The sequence below is a fragment of the Podarcis muralis genome, chromosome 11 (assembly GCF_964188315.1).
Source record: "Podarcis muralis chromosome 11, rPodMur119.hap1.1, whole genome shotgun sequence".
In the NCBI taxonomy this organism is placed as follows: domain Eukaryota; kingdom Metazoa; phylum Chordata; class Lepidosauria; order Squamata; family Lacertidae; genus Podarcis; species Podarcis muralis.
Window position 1 is genome coordinate 45,740,031 of NC_135665.1, and position 13,077 is coordinate 45,753,107.

General features: G+C 46.9%; 1 long non-coding RNA gene across 1 annotated transcript; it reads left to right on the forward strand.

Annotated features, from left to right (window-relative positions):
- The first annotated feature begins 3,865 nt into the window (after positions 1-3,865).
- LOC144329225 (uncharacterized) lies at positions 3,866-11,538 on the forward strand. The gene is made up of 2 exons (XR_013394707.1): positions 3,866-4,808; positions 4,910-11,538. It is a non-coding gene; the product is annotated as an uncharacterized LOC144329225 (long non-coding RNA).
- Positions 11,539-13,077: the final 1,539 nt, after the last annotated feature.

Genomic DNA, 13,077 nt, shown 5'->3' on the forward strand with positions numbered 1-13,077 from the left:
CTTTTGGTACCCTAAGGCAGGCAGCTGTCTTTCAGCGCTCTCTGGTTTTAGTGATTTTTAACCTCCCTTTTTTAAAAGAAAGAAAGAGGAAGAACTGAAACGTTGATTTCTCTTAACTATCCCCCCCGCCCCCACGGAAAAAGGAAATTGATCAGGCGTGCGGTCAAATATTGGGGGAGTGGGGGGGGGGAAGGAGGGATGGATTAAAAGCCATGCAAATCTGTGTTATGCCGCCAAAAGGGGGGCAATAAAGGCTTAGCTGCTGATAGATTTCGCAAGCTGTACTTTTTTTTTTTAATTATTCTCTCAGACGGGGAATCGAAGCGCCAGCGAGGCTTCTGTTGATGGAGGCGTTGACCTCGGGTAGGAGCTGTCTATAAAGGCTTCTACATTCCCTCCCCCCACTCGAAAAGAATTGTTTGTGTCCCCTCTTCTCCCGCTCCACCCCCCGACAAATTCGTGACATATATTCTCGGAGAACTACTGACTGCAAAGCGCTTGCAGGAGTTTAGCAATAGAGGGCCACTGCGATCTTAGAGCTTCGGTACTCCGCTCAGTTACCTGGGAGTAAGCCACACTGAATTCAAGGGGATGTAGTTCTCACCAGACGGGTAGGAGGACGCTGCAAGCGCTTTACTCAGAAGTTACGGCTCAGTGGAGTTTCTATGTAAGCCGTAGTAGCAAAGGAGTTTTGAAATTGCTAGTGCTCCTCTGTGGTATATGGAAAATAAAACTGATAGCTGCTTCTTTATGATGCTGCCATGACTTTCTTGGAGAAAGAGTTGGGTGTGTGTGGAATCTAATCACCACGATCACTCTGCTGTGAAATCGCTAGAGAAAGAGTAACGAAAATGTAATCACTACCACCGCACCACTCGTAGTAGTAATAACATTTCCTCTAACTGCTACCACTAGAAACTGAAAAGCACTTTCAAGCTGCCAGTTCCCGTGAAAGTTTCTGCTAGTTCTTTTCATTCTGGACAGACGGAAAGACATTGCAAGGCCTCTGGGTGCCTACAAAACTAGGGGGAGCCCGGAATCCTTCACTTTACCCTCAGTTTTTGCGCTAACGTGGTTGTCGCCTCCTCCTCAGGGCATTCACTTGGGAGTAAACCCCACTGATGGAAAAGACGCCTGTCATGATTTCTTCGGAGTTCAAGCAACAGGAAAGCGAAGATAACGTGAGTTGCGGATCAGGCGATAGGCAGATAGTAAGGAAGAGAAATAGAGCATTCGTCTGATTCTTGATTGCTCCAAAGTTAGCTTGGCTTCCTCAGAGTCAAAGCAAAGCCTGTTTGAAACCCCCATGTAAAAACGGCCCCTCTTCCAAAATATAAAAGGACCACGCATCTATTGACCTCAACGGGGCAACATCTTCCTGTTTAGCAGTTCACTGGTGTGCAGTTTAGCAGTTTAGCAGTTCACTGGCGGTATTATGGCACGGCAGAATCACCTAGTCCGTGTTTGCAGTTTCAAGCTTCCTTCAGCTCCCAGGCACAAGGGTTGTGGGCTGCTACACCAGCTCACTCTGCTCCCCCTCCCCTCGCCCATTCACTTCAGCAGAGATTATTGTTGGGGAGGGGGGGAGCGGAGAGGAGGGCTGCGCCTTTAGATAGGAAGCGGCATTTCCTTCCTCAAACGATGTGCCAGGATCCCAGCCTGATTGACGGGAGGCGGGACGCTTCTATTTCACTCCTAACATTTGGAAATAAAAAGATCCGAAGTGTATTTAGAAGATACCCCCCCGCCGCCCATTCAAAGCCCTTCAGCGGAGTCACCATGAGCACGGTAAATAATAAGCCTTAATGACTTTGGAATTCAACGGTTGGTTACCGACGCCCCTGAATTAAGGGGAAAATACACACAGATTTCTAAACACACTAGAAAACAAACAAAAACAAACCGGGGGCGTCGAGGGACGAAACAGAAAGTTATTGTTGTTATGAAGAAGTAGTATTTGGGATGCGCAAGGAGCAGGGGCAAATATACACTTTCCAGTTTACAGCAAGTAAATAAATACATCGCTTTTTTTTAACGTTCCGGGGGAGATAACTCAGTTGGATGTCTCGAAAAAGATCTGATAAGATCAGAAGGCAGTCTTGGGTTTGTAAACAGACAGGACTGATATACTTCACGTTTCAGTGGAGCAGATGGATGGAGCGAATCATTTGAAATTTGGTGGAATCCAAGAGAGAGAGAGAGAGAGAGAGAGAGAGAGAGAGAGAGAGAGAGAGAGAGAGAAGCAACCCTCCTCTCCATCTACAGTGTTTAGCTCTGTACACCAATAAGCAATTACCAGGAATAATTGCTCTGGAGAGCGATGCCAAATCGAGCAGGCTGGCATACCACCGGGAAGGAGGGCTTCTCTCTCCCAGTAGATAATTTGACTAGAAGAAGAGATCCCATCCAAAGACCTGTCTCGGTCAGAGCACGCGGAGGGGAAGAGAGCCTCGGTTTCTCGTCGCCCCTGACCAGCAGAATGCAGAAGGCGAAATTCCGTAAGCACAGATCCGGGAAACTCCTCCGGGTCGGTGGAAGCTGGCTAGAGATTCCCAGACTTGCAGGAAAATGGAATAAATGCTCCCACCCCATTTACAATATATAACTGGGGCAAGGCGTAGGTATAAATTTTGCATGGTTTCCTAAAAGAAATCTTAATCTGGACACAAATTTCCGTGTTGTGACTTAACAAATTTTCGTCCTTTAATAAAACTGCATTAAATACTGGTTTCCAGACATGTGACCGACTCTTTCTTTCATTCCATTCTTAATTAATTAAATAATAATAATAATAATAATAATAATAATAATAATAATAATAATAATCAGTATCTATATCTACATACACCTCACACATTGGTTCTACATGGGTGTTTTTTTAAGGTTCCAGTCCGCATGCCCTTTAATCAGTTGCAGAACACCCCCTGGTATAAATGGCTCTCGATTGCTCCTTTCCTATCCTCCTTTCCTACCCCTATTCCTATTCTAGACATTTGCAGTGTGTGTAGGCACACCAGCAATATGCATCCCCTCGGAGCGCATTCGATGCTGATGAAGCGAGCGGAGAGACGGCGGGGTTGCTCGTCGCTCCGACGCGATCGCAACAGCGACCCCTCGTGCCCGAATGCGGAACGCCCCGCCCGGTGTCATGTCAGAGCACCCCAGCCTAATCCTGGTGGCCTTTTACTTCCCGTTTCTCCAAACATAATTAAGCGCTCTAGACTAATGAGGTTCCCTCGTGGGCCACATGAATGGAAGGCTTTTATGTGCAGCAAAGAAAGGGGGAAACTCGTATAACTTTTATAAGACGCCCGATCATAATATAAAAATCGACGGGGGTTAAAAGATTTGAATAGATGGGCTATTTCTCTGCAAATCCCTTGTGATCCCCCCCTTTTCTTGCCCCGAAATGTCTGCATTCTTTCTGGCTTAACCAACCTCGATGGGAATTATACGGCCAGGAGACTATTGCTGACTTTTCCAGCCTATCCCCGTTGTTAGAAAATTACCCTGTCTGCTTTAATTTTCCTCTCTGCCCCCCTCCCTCCTTTTTTTTTTTTTTATTTCTGTATGTTTAAATACTGGAGAGGGTGGGTGGCTGCTTCTTCAGTGATGTGCAAGGACCTGTCTCCGCCCCACCAAACTGGGGCGAGGAAGGAAAAAAGGAGGTCTTTTCTTTTTTTGGCATCTAAGGCAGGGATTTTCCCTCAAACCTCCCCTTTTCCTCTGCTACCGATCTGTCTGTTTGCCAAAAGGCGCAGCGGAAAGGAGGTTTCTATTTATTTATTTATTTATTTTAAAAAGGGAACGGAACGGAAAACACAGCCGCTGTCAATGTTAAGGTAAAAGAGGTGGGGGGGGGGGAGAGAAAGAGAATTACATTTAGAGCAAATGAAAAGATTTCTTGTTTATGACAGAGAAGGCTCTGGAGAAAATTGAGCGACGCGCAACGCGGAGACTCGGCTGGAAACTCATCTGCCTTTCTTCCTGGATGGCGGAGGGGAGACTCGGAGGGAGGGAACAGCCAGAAGTCCTTTACTTAGAAGTAGTCCCACCGAAGCCCGATAAGCCTCTCCAGAGTAAAGGGAAGAGTGCAGCTTTACACCTATATGGGCGAAGTGGGGGGGGGGGGCAACCGACCAATATAGATTCTCCGGCTCTCTCTTTAAATCGTGCTCTGTGTATGTGTGCGGTGGGAGTATGTGTGTGCTAGTGTGTGTCCGCGCGCGCCTGGTGTGAGTCTCCGCATGGGGGGGGGGGGGGAGAAGCCAGGTTAACCCTCTCTCTTCCCCAGACCCTCTCTTTCTCTCCGCGTCGAGAGGTCTGCAACTTGTAGGCGAGTCTCTGATGACGAGGGGAAGGAACGTTGCGCTTGAAAACAGATTTCATTTCTTTTGAAAAGCGAACTATTTCATTCTGAACTCAAGGAAGAGTAAACAGCGCCTCTGGGACAGGAACCAAACCAAGGAAGGGAAACGATTCTCAAAGGGGCTTTGCAGGCAACAATTGTCCAGAGATTTGTTTTGCCTCCTGGGTCATTCTCCATCTCCTCCTCCTCCTTTAAAATATGTTCATTTCAGATGATTAGATTGATATTCGTCGCGGACCAAACGGTGTTGAATCTGAAGCAGGACTGCGTTTAAATCGAAGCTGGCATCCTAAACAATTTACACTGCAATCCTATGCACGACTACGTAACAGTAGGTCCCATTGAATCCAGTAGGACTTACTCCCAAGTAAGGGAGGATTGCAGCCTCACTTGGACTTCCTTTCTGGTAACTGTGTTTCGGCTCGGGGTGAAAAAAATGGTAAAGAAAGGTGTGTGTGTGTGTGTGTGTGTGTGGCTAGATTTATCTATATACAACTTTTGGGCATAATAAGTGCTTTCTTTACTTGTCATTCTTTATAGAACAAATTCGCAACTGGACGCAGAAATCCACCCTACCCTCTTCAGAGTCCCAATTTAGGCAACGGTCAGTATACTTTATGAATATCGGATCGAGTCTGACATTTTTAATGCCTTTGGACTGGCGAACCGTTCTGGCGAACGCATCCGAACTTCTCCCTCCAAGGTTCGAAAAGTCCTCTTCGGGTCTCTTTTGCAACGTCGCGTCGCGGATCTCTCTGCCTGCTGATGATGCTCCACGAGAACAAAAGTGCAGAAAGGGAAAGGAAGGAGGAAAGCGGCTGACTTTGCTTGCTTGAAATTTTCTATAATTTCGAGGTAGAAATCAATTAGGAAATACCTTAGGTCGCGCTCTGACGCTCTGGAGACGCGCGTTCCCTCTAATCTCCGCGCACTGGGCGATGTTTGAATGTTCAGAAGCGCGCAGGATCGGCTCCAGATCTCTGGACCGCTGCCGAGGTGCTCTACGCGTGCGGTATGCGACAATATCGCAGGCGTGAATCGCTTTGCTGCTTCAGGGCGGCAGAAACTTGTGCAAAGCGCAAACGCAGCCGGCACGTGCCTTTGCTAGGAGGAACCTTCGTTTCTTTGGGTTGAGGGAGAACCCAGGGGGAGAAAGGACGGCAGACCAGCTTTTCCACACCCAACTCCTGGTGTGCTTCCCCGATCGCCAACAGTAGCTGGTGCCCATCGGGACAGGCAGGGCGTGAAGCAGGGAAGCCAACAGTGGGCAAAGTCAGAACCCATGGCAAGCAGAGTCTAATTCCCCCACCCCGTCTTTCTCCCTGCTGAGGAGCTCTACAAAGGCAACTCTGAGACTAAGCAGGCAGAAGTCGATAGGCAGTGCACCTGCTCTGGACTGGCCAGAAGTAAGAACCAGGGTAGTTTAGTGGTTAGCGTGCTGGAGGAGGGCCTGGGAGGTAAAGGTAAAGGGACCACTGACCATTAGGTCCAGTCGTGGCTGACTCTGGGGTTGTGGTGCTCATCTCGCTTTACTGGCCAAGGGAGCCGGCGTACAGTTTCCGGGTCATGTGGCCAGCAGGACTAAGCCGCTTCTGGTGAACCAGAGCAGCGCATGGAAATGCTGTTTACCTTCCCGCTGGAGCGGTACCTATTTATCTACTTGCACTTTGACGTGCTTTCGAACTGCTTGGTTGGCAGGAGCAGGGACCGAGCAACGGGAGCTCACCCCGTCATGGGGATTCGAACCGCCAACCTTCTGATCAGCAAGTCCTAGAACCCACAGTGCCCAGGGTTCAAATCCCTGTTCAGGCATGAAACACACTGGGTGACCTTGGGCACAGTCACTGTCTTTCAACCTAGCCTACCTCACAGGGTTGTTGTGGTGATAAAAATGGGGAGGGAAAAACCATGTATGCCACCTTGAGCTCCTTGTAATGAATGAGTGAAAAAAAAAGCAGGCAGGAGGGCCAGTTGTTCAACTTGCCCAAAGGACCAGCTTCCATTGCTTAGTAATGCACCTAATCTACGAGACCACTATCCAGCCCACAAAATGTGTGTAGAGCCTCACTCTCCATTAATATCTCCTGTGCATGCATTTCTTATGGCTAGGTCTGGCCCCACTCTGCTTACACTGAGCAGCTCCAAGCAGTGATGGCTCTAAGGGCTGAGGTGGGTCCCTAGTAAACAGCCTTCTGGTAGTACCCTATCTAAATTGCTGCACTCCCCTTGACTTGCTAGCAGTGGTGGCCAGAGGTGTACTTAGGTGCCCTTGGCAAGGAGCTGTATTGGCAGCCCCTGTCTTTGTACTCTTGGAGCCCCACTGGATGCTCCACTCATGCACAGAAAAGCCTGTGCATCTCCAGTCACCTGGAGCAGTGAAAGAGTGGCCTAGGGAGCAGGTGGGCAGATGGGCTCCTAGCCACTCTGAGTTAGAGTAAGGTAAAGGGACCCCTGACCATTAGGTCCAGTTGTGGCCGACTCGTGGGGTTGCGGCGCTTATCTCACTTTATTGGCCGAGGGAGCCGGCGTACAGCTTCCGGGTCATGTGGCCAGCATGACTAAGCCACTTCTGGTGAACCAGAGCAGCGCACGGAAACACCGTTTACCTTCCTGCCGGAGCGGTACCTATTTATCTACTTGCACTTTGCCGTGCTTCCGAACTGCTAGGTTGGCAGGAGCAGGGACCAAGCAACGGGAGCTCACCCCGTCACAGGGATTCGAACTGTCGACCTTCTGACTGGCAAGTCCTAGGCTCTGTGGTTTAACCCACAGCACCACCGGCGACCTTCGAGTTAGAGTGGAGAGGTGCAATTTTAGTGCTCCCCTGAGCCTGCACCTTGGCAGGGACCAACCTCAGCAACCCCTAGGTACATCCCTGGTGCACTTGTGATCTGCACTGGAAGGCTGCTCCGGGAGCCATTTAAATTTCCCACAATGCTTGGAGCAGCACTAATTTGTGGGTCTTGTGGGTAATTTAAATGGCAGGAAGCTTGCACTTGATAGGAGAGTGTTAATGTGAGAATTAGCTGATGTAAGATGTCAGGTGTAAAGGGATTTGCAGTTCCTTTGGCTGCAAATGAGAAGAATCGGAAGAGAACTCAGAGGAGAAGCTTGTGCATCAACTAAAAATGTGATGAAAGCACTTTTGGAGCTGGGTCACTACTAAAATTGTGTATGTTTAGACATACCATGAATTCACATTGCTGCTTGCTGTGTGCTAACTGCCACCACTTTATCCATATCTGGGTAGGTAAACAACACTCAAACTACAGTGGTACCTCGGGTTACATATGCTTCGGGTTACATACGCTTCAGGTTACAGACTCCACTAACCCAGAAATAGTACGAAAGAAGAAATAGTACCTTGGGTTAAGAACTTTGCTTTAGGATGAGAACAGAAATCGTGATCCAGTGGCGCAGCAGCAGCGGGAGGCCCCATTAGCTAAAGTGGTGCTTCAGATTAAGAACAGTTTCAGGTTAAGAATGGACCTCTGGAACTAACTAAGTACTTAACCCAAGGTACCACTGTACTATCAAAACAATGCACTTCTTCCTTTGGCAAGGCAGGTAGCAGAGGGCCAAACAGGATTTGATTGGTGCCTAATACCTTAGATATGAATTATAAAAGTAGGCATGGTCCGGACCAGTAGTGCTCATCTTTTTCAGACCCAGAACCTACATGTAATCCAAACCTGTATTAAGACTCCTTTCTTAATCTTTTGCCATATATTTGCATGGATGTAGTGCCGATGTTGTGACCCACTTTTGATCAGGTTGTGACTCACTAGTGGATCCCAACCCACCAGTTGGAGACAGGTGGAGCAGAGAAAGAAAAGAGAGACTTCTTCCACCCCCTTTATCATAATGCTAGAACCCAGGACCATTCAGTGAAACCCACTGGTGGAAGAAGGGCAGACAAAAAGAAGTCGTTTTGGTTTACAGAAGTTGCTGATACATGATGTACTGATTGCTACCAGCCTTGATGGTTTTAAAGAACACTTAGACAATTTCTAGGAGGGCAAAGTTTATTTATTTATAAAATTTCTTACTTGCACTTCACCATAGTTGCAATGCTGTAATATGCACTTATAAAAAGAGATAAAACTGTTACAACAATAAAACAAGTAATAAAACCATTTCAAATAGAACAGGACACATTTAACAAAAGAAGCGGATCCCACAAAGTAGCTATTAACTGTTATGCTTCCTCGAAGAACAAGTAAAGTGTGTGTGTGTGTGTGTGTGTGTGTGTGTTTGTGTGTGTAGGGGGTGGGTTGAGCATTGGGCTTATTTTTATAGACTGTGTACACACTATACATTTATAGCACCCCCCAATGGAACCCTGGGAACTGTAGTTTGATAATGGTGCTGGGAATTGTAGTTCTGCAAGGGGCAAACTGCAGTTACCAGGGATCTTTTAGAATAAACCATGTGCTTTAAATGTAAAGTGTGTTTGCAGCCATAAGAGCACCAAATGCTTCCCAACCCCTAAACTTGCAGTACCTCCCTCAAGTTCTCTGCTTCATCTCCTTCTTCTCCATTACAATTCTCAGGAACAGAGATAAATATTTGGAGGAATACACTGTGGGAAAGTAGAGTATGGGGAGGTAGAAAAATAGTCAGTGATGATGAGCCTTGCTGATCTGTTTCTGGTACTCTTAAAGCAAGCTACCCCTTCGTTTATATGAGACTGTGGTGGATGCAGGAAAAGTGACACGACTGCCAGCACCACCTAGCCTGGCGACTGCTATTGACCACTAATGAAGATGACTGTACAAGCTGCATGGAAAGAAATGGCTGACTAGATCAGTACAGTGGACGCTTGGGTTGCGAATGTGATCCGTGTGGGAAGAACGTTTGCAACCCACAGCGCCCACAACCCACAGCGCTGCGTTTGTGCATGCATGGGTTGCGATTCGGTGCGTCTGCACATGCGCAAAGTGTGATTTAGTGCTTCTGCACATGCGCAAGCGCTGAAACCTGGAAGTAACCTGTTCCGGTACTTCTAGTTTGGCGTGGTATGCAACCCGAAATCGCACAAGCCGAAGCATCTGTAATCCGAGGTATGACTGTACAGTGGTACCTCAGATTACAAACACTTCGGGTTACAAACTCCGCTAACCTGGAAGTAGTACCTCGGGTTAAGAACTTTGCCCCAGGATGAGAACAGAAATCATGTGCTGGTGGCGTGGCGGCAGCAGGAGGCCCCATTAGCTAAAGTGGTACCTCAGGTTAAGAACGGGCCTCCGGAACGAATTAAGTTTGTAACCAGAGGTATCACTGTATTCCCCAACCAGGTGCCCTGCAGTTGATGTGACTACAAGTCCCAGGGGTTGTTGGGAGTTGTAGTCCAAAACAGTCAGAAGGCACCAGTTGGAGAAGGCAAGTAAAGACATATGACTGTATCCAACTAAGTTTTCCTCAGAGCAAAGTCATTAGAATTAATGGATATACCTGATTTAGGCCCATTAACTTCAATTGGTCTACTATGAGAATTCAGCTGGACGTCTGGGGACGGGTGGGGTGAAATCAAGTTTGTTCTTGAGCATGGAATACAATAAGGTTACGGGGGGGGGGGAATGGGGCATACATTCCCTCATATAATTATTTGAAATACTTTGCATCCCCCCCCCTCAAAGGGTGATAGAAATAAACTTTATTTCTGTTCCCAGCATTTTGTCATGTTCTAAGATGACCAAGAGGAAAAAAACAGGGCTGGCTCGGCTCCAACTGACGGTGACTTGCATACAATACAATTAGTTTATTCTGGTTTTTGTGGGGACTTTCTTCTAAGTATTATGAACGGCATGTATTAAAAGATACTTTAAATTGCATTTGCCTTGTATTTTACTGATTTGATCTGCATGCTGTTTCATGCAGATTTTTTTTATTAACCCCCCCCCCAAGTTATGCATTTATTAAATTTAAACATAAATCGATGTAAATTCAGTCAACTACATAAGGGTGCTATTCTAACATAGCTGTACACAGATGTAGCCTGCAGTCCTAAGCACACTTTCAAGAGAGCAAAAGCCATTGAACACAATGGGATTTAGTTCTGATTCAACTTGCACAGGATTGCATTGTCGGTTTTAGAGATAGAAAAAAGTGTCAAAGGCAACAGGATTGATTGATTGATTGATTGATTGATTGTTCCCTACATAAAAAAGCCCCACTGGATCAAACCAAAGGCCTGCATCTTGTTCTCACAAAGGCCAACCAGAAGCAAATGGGTAGCCCACAAGCAGGAGCCGGGTGTTTCAGAGCTCTCCCAGAGGAGACAAGAGGAGAAATGACCTCTGGGAGGAGCACAGAGAGAAGAAATGCCTTGGTGCACCCGGCGCAGCACAACTGGACACCTTCACCTGCCCCAGCTGCAACAAAACATATCTCTCCTCTACAGCCACAGCATGTGCTGTCACCAAAATTCTGAAGCTATTCTTAACTTCTAAGCTTACGGGACAAAAATATAAGCCTAGGGTTACCAGACATCCCCGTTTCCCAGGGACAGTTCCCGGATTTGTGAATAAGTCCCAGGCAAATTCCATCCTCGGAATGTCCCCGGATTTCATCTGATGTCCCCGGGAAATGCAGCAGCAGTAGTTTCAGCAGCCCGGAGCAGTTGGCTCTGGCTGGCTTCAGGAGCTGCTCGCAAGTCCCCATATGATGGTGGTGCAGGGGCCCTAAGATGCAGCTTCCGGGCTGCCTCCACCTTCCCTGACCCCAGCAACTAAGCTGTGAAGGGAGGCTACATGCTGCCTATCGGAGCAGCCTCCCAAGTCCTACTTGCGTGCAAGCAGGAGTGGGGCGGGGATCTCTCAGCTGTGATGGGAGGCTTCATGCTGCCTATCAGAGCTTGTGTGCAAGCAGGAGGGGGCAGGGATCTCTCAGTTAGGCAACGGGAAGCCTCCCAGCTGAGGGATCCCCGCCCTCTCCTGCTTGCACGCAAGTAAGAGTTGGGATGGGGCTGCTCCGAAAGGCAGTGTGAAGCCTCCCTTCCCAGCTGAGGGATTCCTGCCCCTCTTGCTTGCACGCAAATAGGAATGGGATTGGGGCTGCTCTGATGGGAAGGGAGGCATCGCGCTGCCTGAGCCTCACTGCCGCCACCACTCTCGGCCCTCCTTCTCTGCCTTCCATGCCTGACCTACTGTGCACCGCTTCCCCACCACCACCACTGAAGAGCCAACAACTCAGGGGCTGCCCAGGCTCATGGAGAAAGGAGATAGAAGCCACGGAGGAAGGGGAAATGTGGTGGTTGAGGTCAAGGCAGTGGTCGGCCCTTGGCCACTGCCATCGCTGCAGCATCAACGTCCCGAACATGTAGTATTTAATTAATTACCGTATTTTTTGCACCATAACGCTCACTTTTTTTCCTCCTAGAAAGTAAGGCGAAATGTCTGTGCGTGTTATGGAGGAAATGCCTATGGGTGGCATGCCTACGGATTTTCCTCCTCTAAAAACTACGTGCGTGTTATGGTCAGGTGCGTGTTATAGAGTGAAAAATACGGTAATTAACGTGTCCCTGGATTCATTGCAAAAAATCTGGTAACCTTATATAAGCTCTTTCTCCCCCCCAAGGCAAGAAATCTTTTGAGATATTGCAGGACAGGTTTCAGCCTTTCACTAGCCATCCCTGAACTGATATGGGATCTAATACACATAAAAATATAAACAGGGATTGCAGGCTTTTAGTTGTTTACTCTTTGGCTCTAGTCAACCTTGGCATTATGCAAAACGCACCTTTGTTAACAATGAATATAAAAAAGGTATGTTGATAGAGAGTGAATGGCTCAAGGTCAACCAGCGTCCTTCATAGCTGAGTAGGTATTTGAACCTCAGTTTATCCAGTCTGACAACGCATTGGCTGTTAAACTATGAGAAGCACTTGATCTGCAATGTGTGTTTCACAAGCCATGTCTTAATGTACTGAAATCACATCTAGTAATGAACATGCATGCGTGAATTGACCTTAGGAAACGTAAAGCACCACACATTTTTAAAATGACTTTTCCACATTCCAAAGCATTATGCCGTCACTGCTACATACTTTCAACTTTAGCTCTTGATAGCTTCAAACTGCATGTCTTACGAAAAATGTGCAGTTTTGAAAGACATGCTTAATGCAAGCCAATACTGGTCAAGTTAAGGACATAAAATCCATTTAAGAGGGGGTCAGGAAATCCAGGTCAATATCTTTAATAAAATGAAAATCTACAAACTGAAAAATATTTCATAAATGTTAATTACAGTTCTTTGTAACGCCAGCCCCATTCATTCTGTTACAGCTAAAAATGAGACAGAAGAGCAGCAACAATTAGAAGATACAGAATGGAAAGAAGTTTAAAATAAGACAATGAAGCTGAGCATAGGAGAGATTTGCTTTGATTAAGAAGGGCTGGCATGTGGCTAATTAGAAACATGTAAGTGTTCTAGACTCCTATGTGTGGCTGTCATCTAAAATGGGCAGGCATATATAAACTAGGAAAGGATTTTAACTGTGATTGAAATATATTGGGATATCTAAATGTTTATCAAGTTATGGCTATAGCATCCATAATATGGTGCCTCTTGGGAACAATAGTGATTTTCCTAATTACATGTCTATTTAAAAAACCACAAGGAATTTGAGAAAAAGTGAAGGTAAACACATATGACTAGCTGTTGCCTTTTATGCTGGAAGTTGTCTGTATCTATTGGTTGAGTTGCTG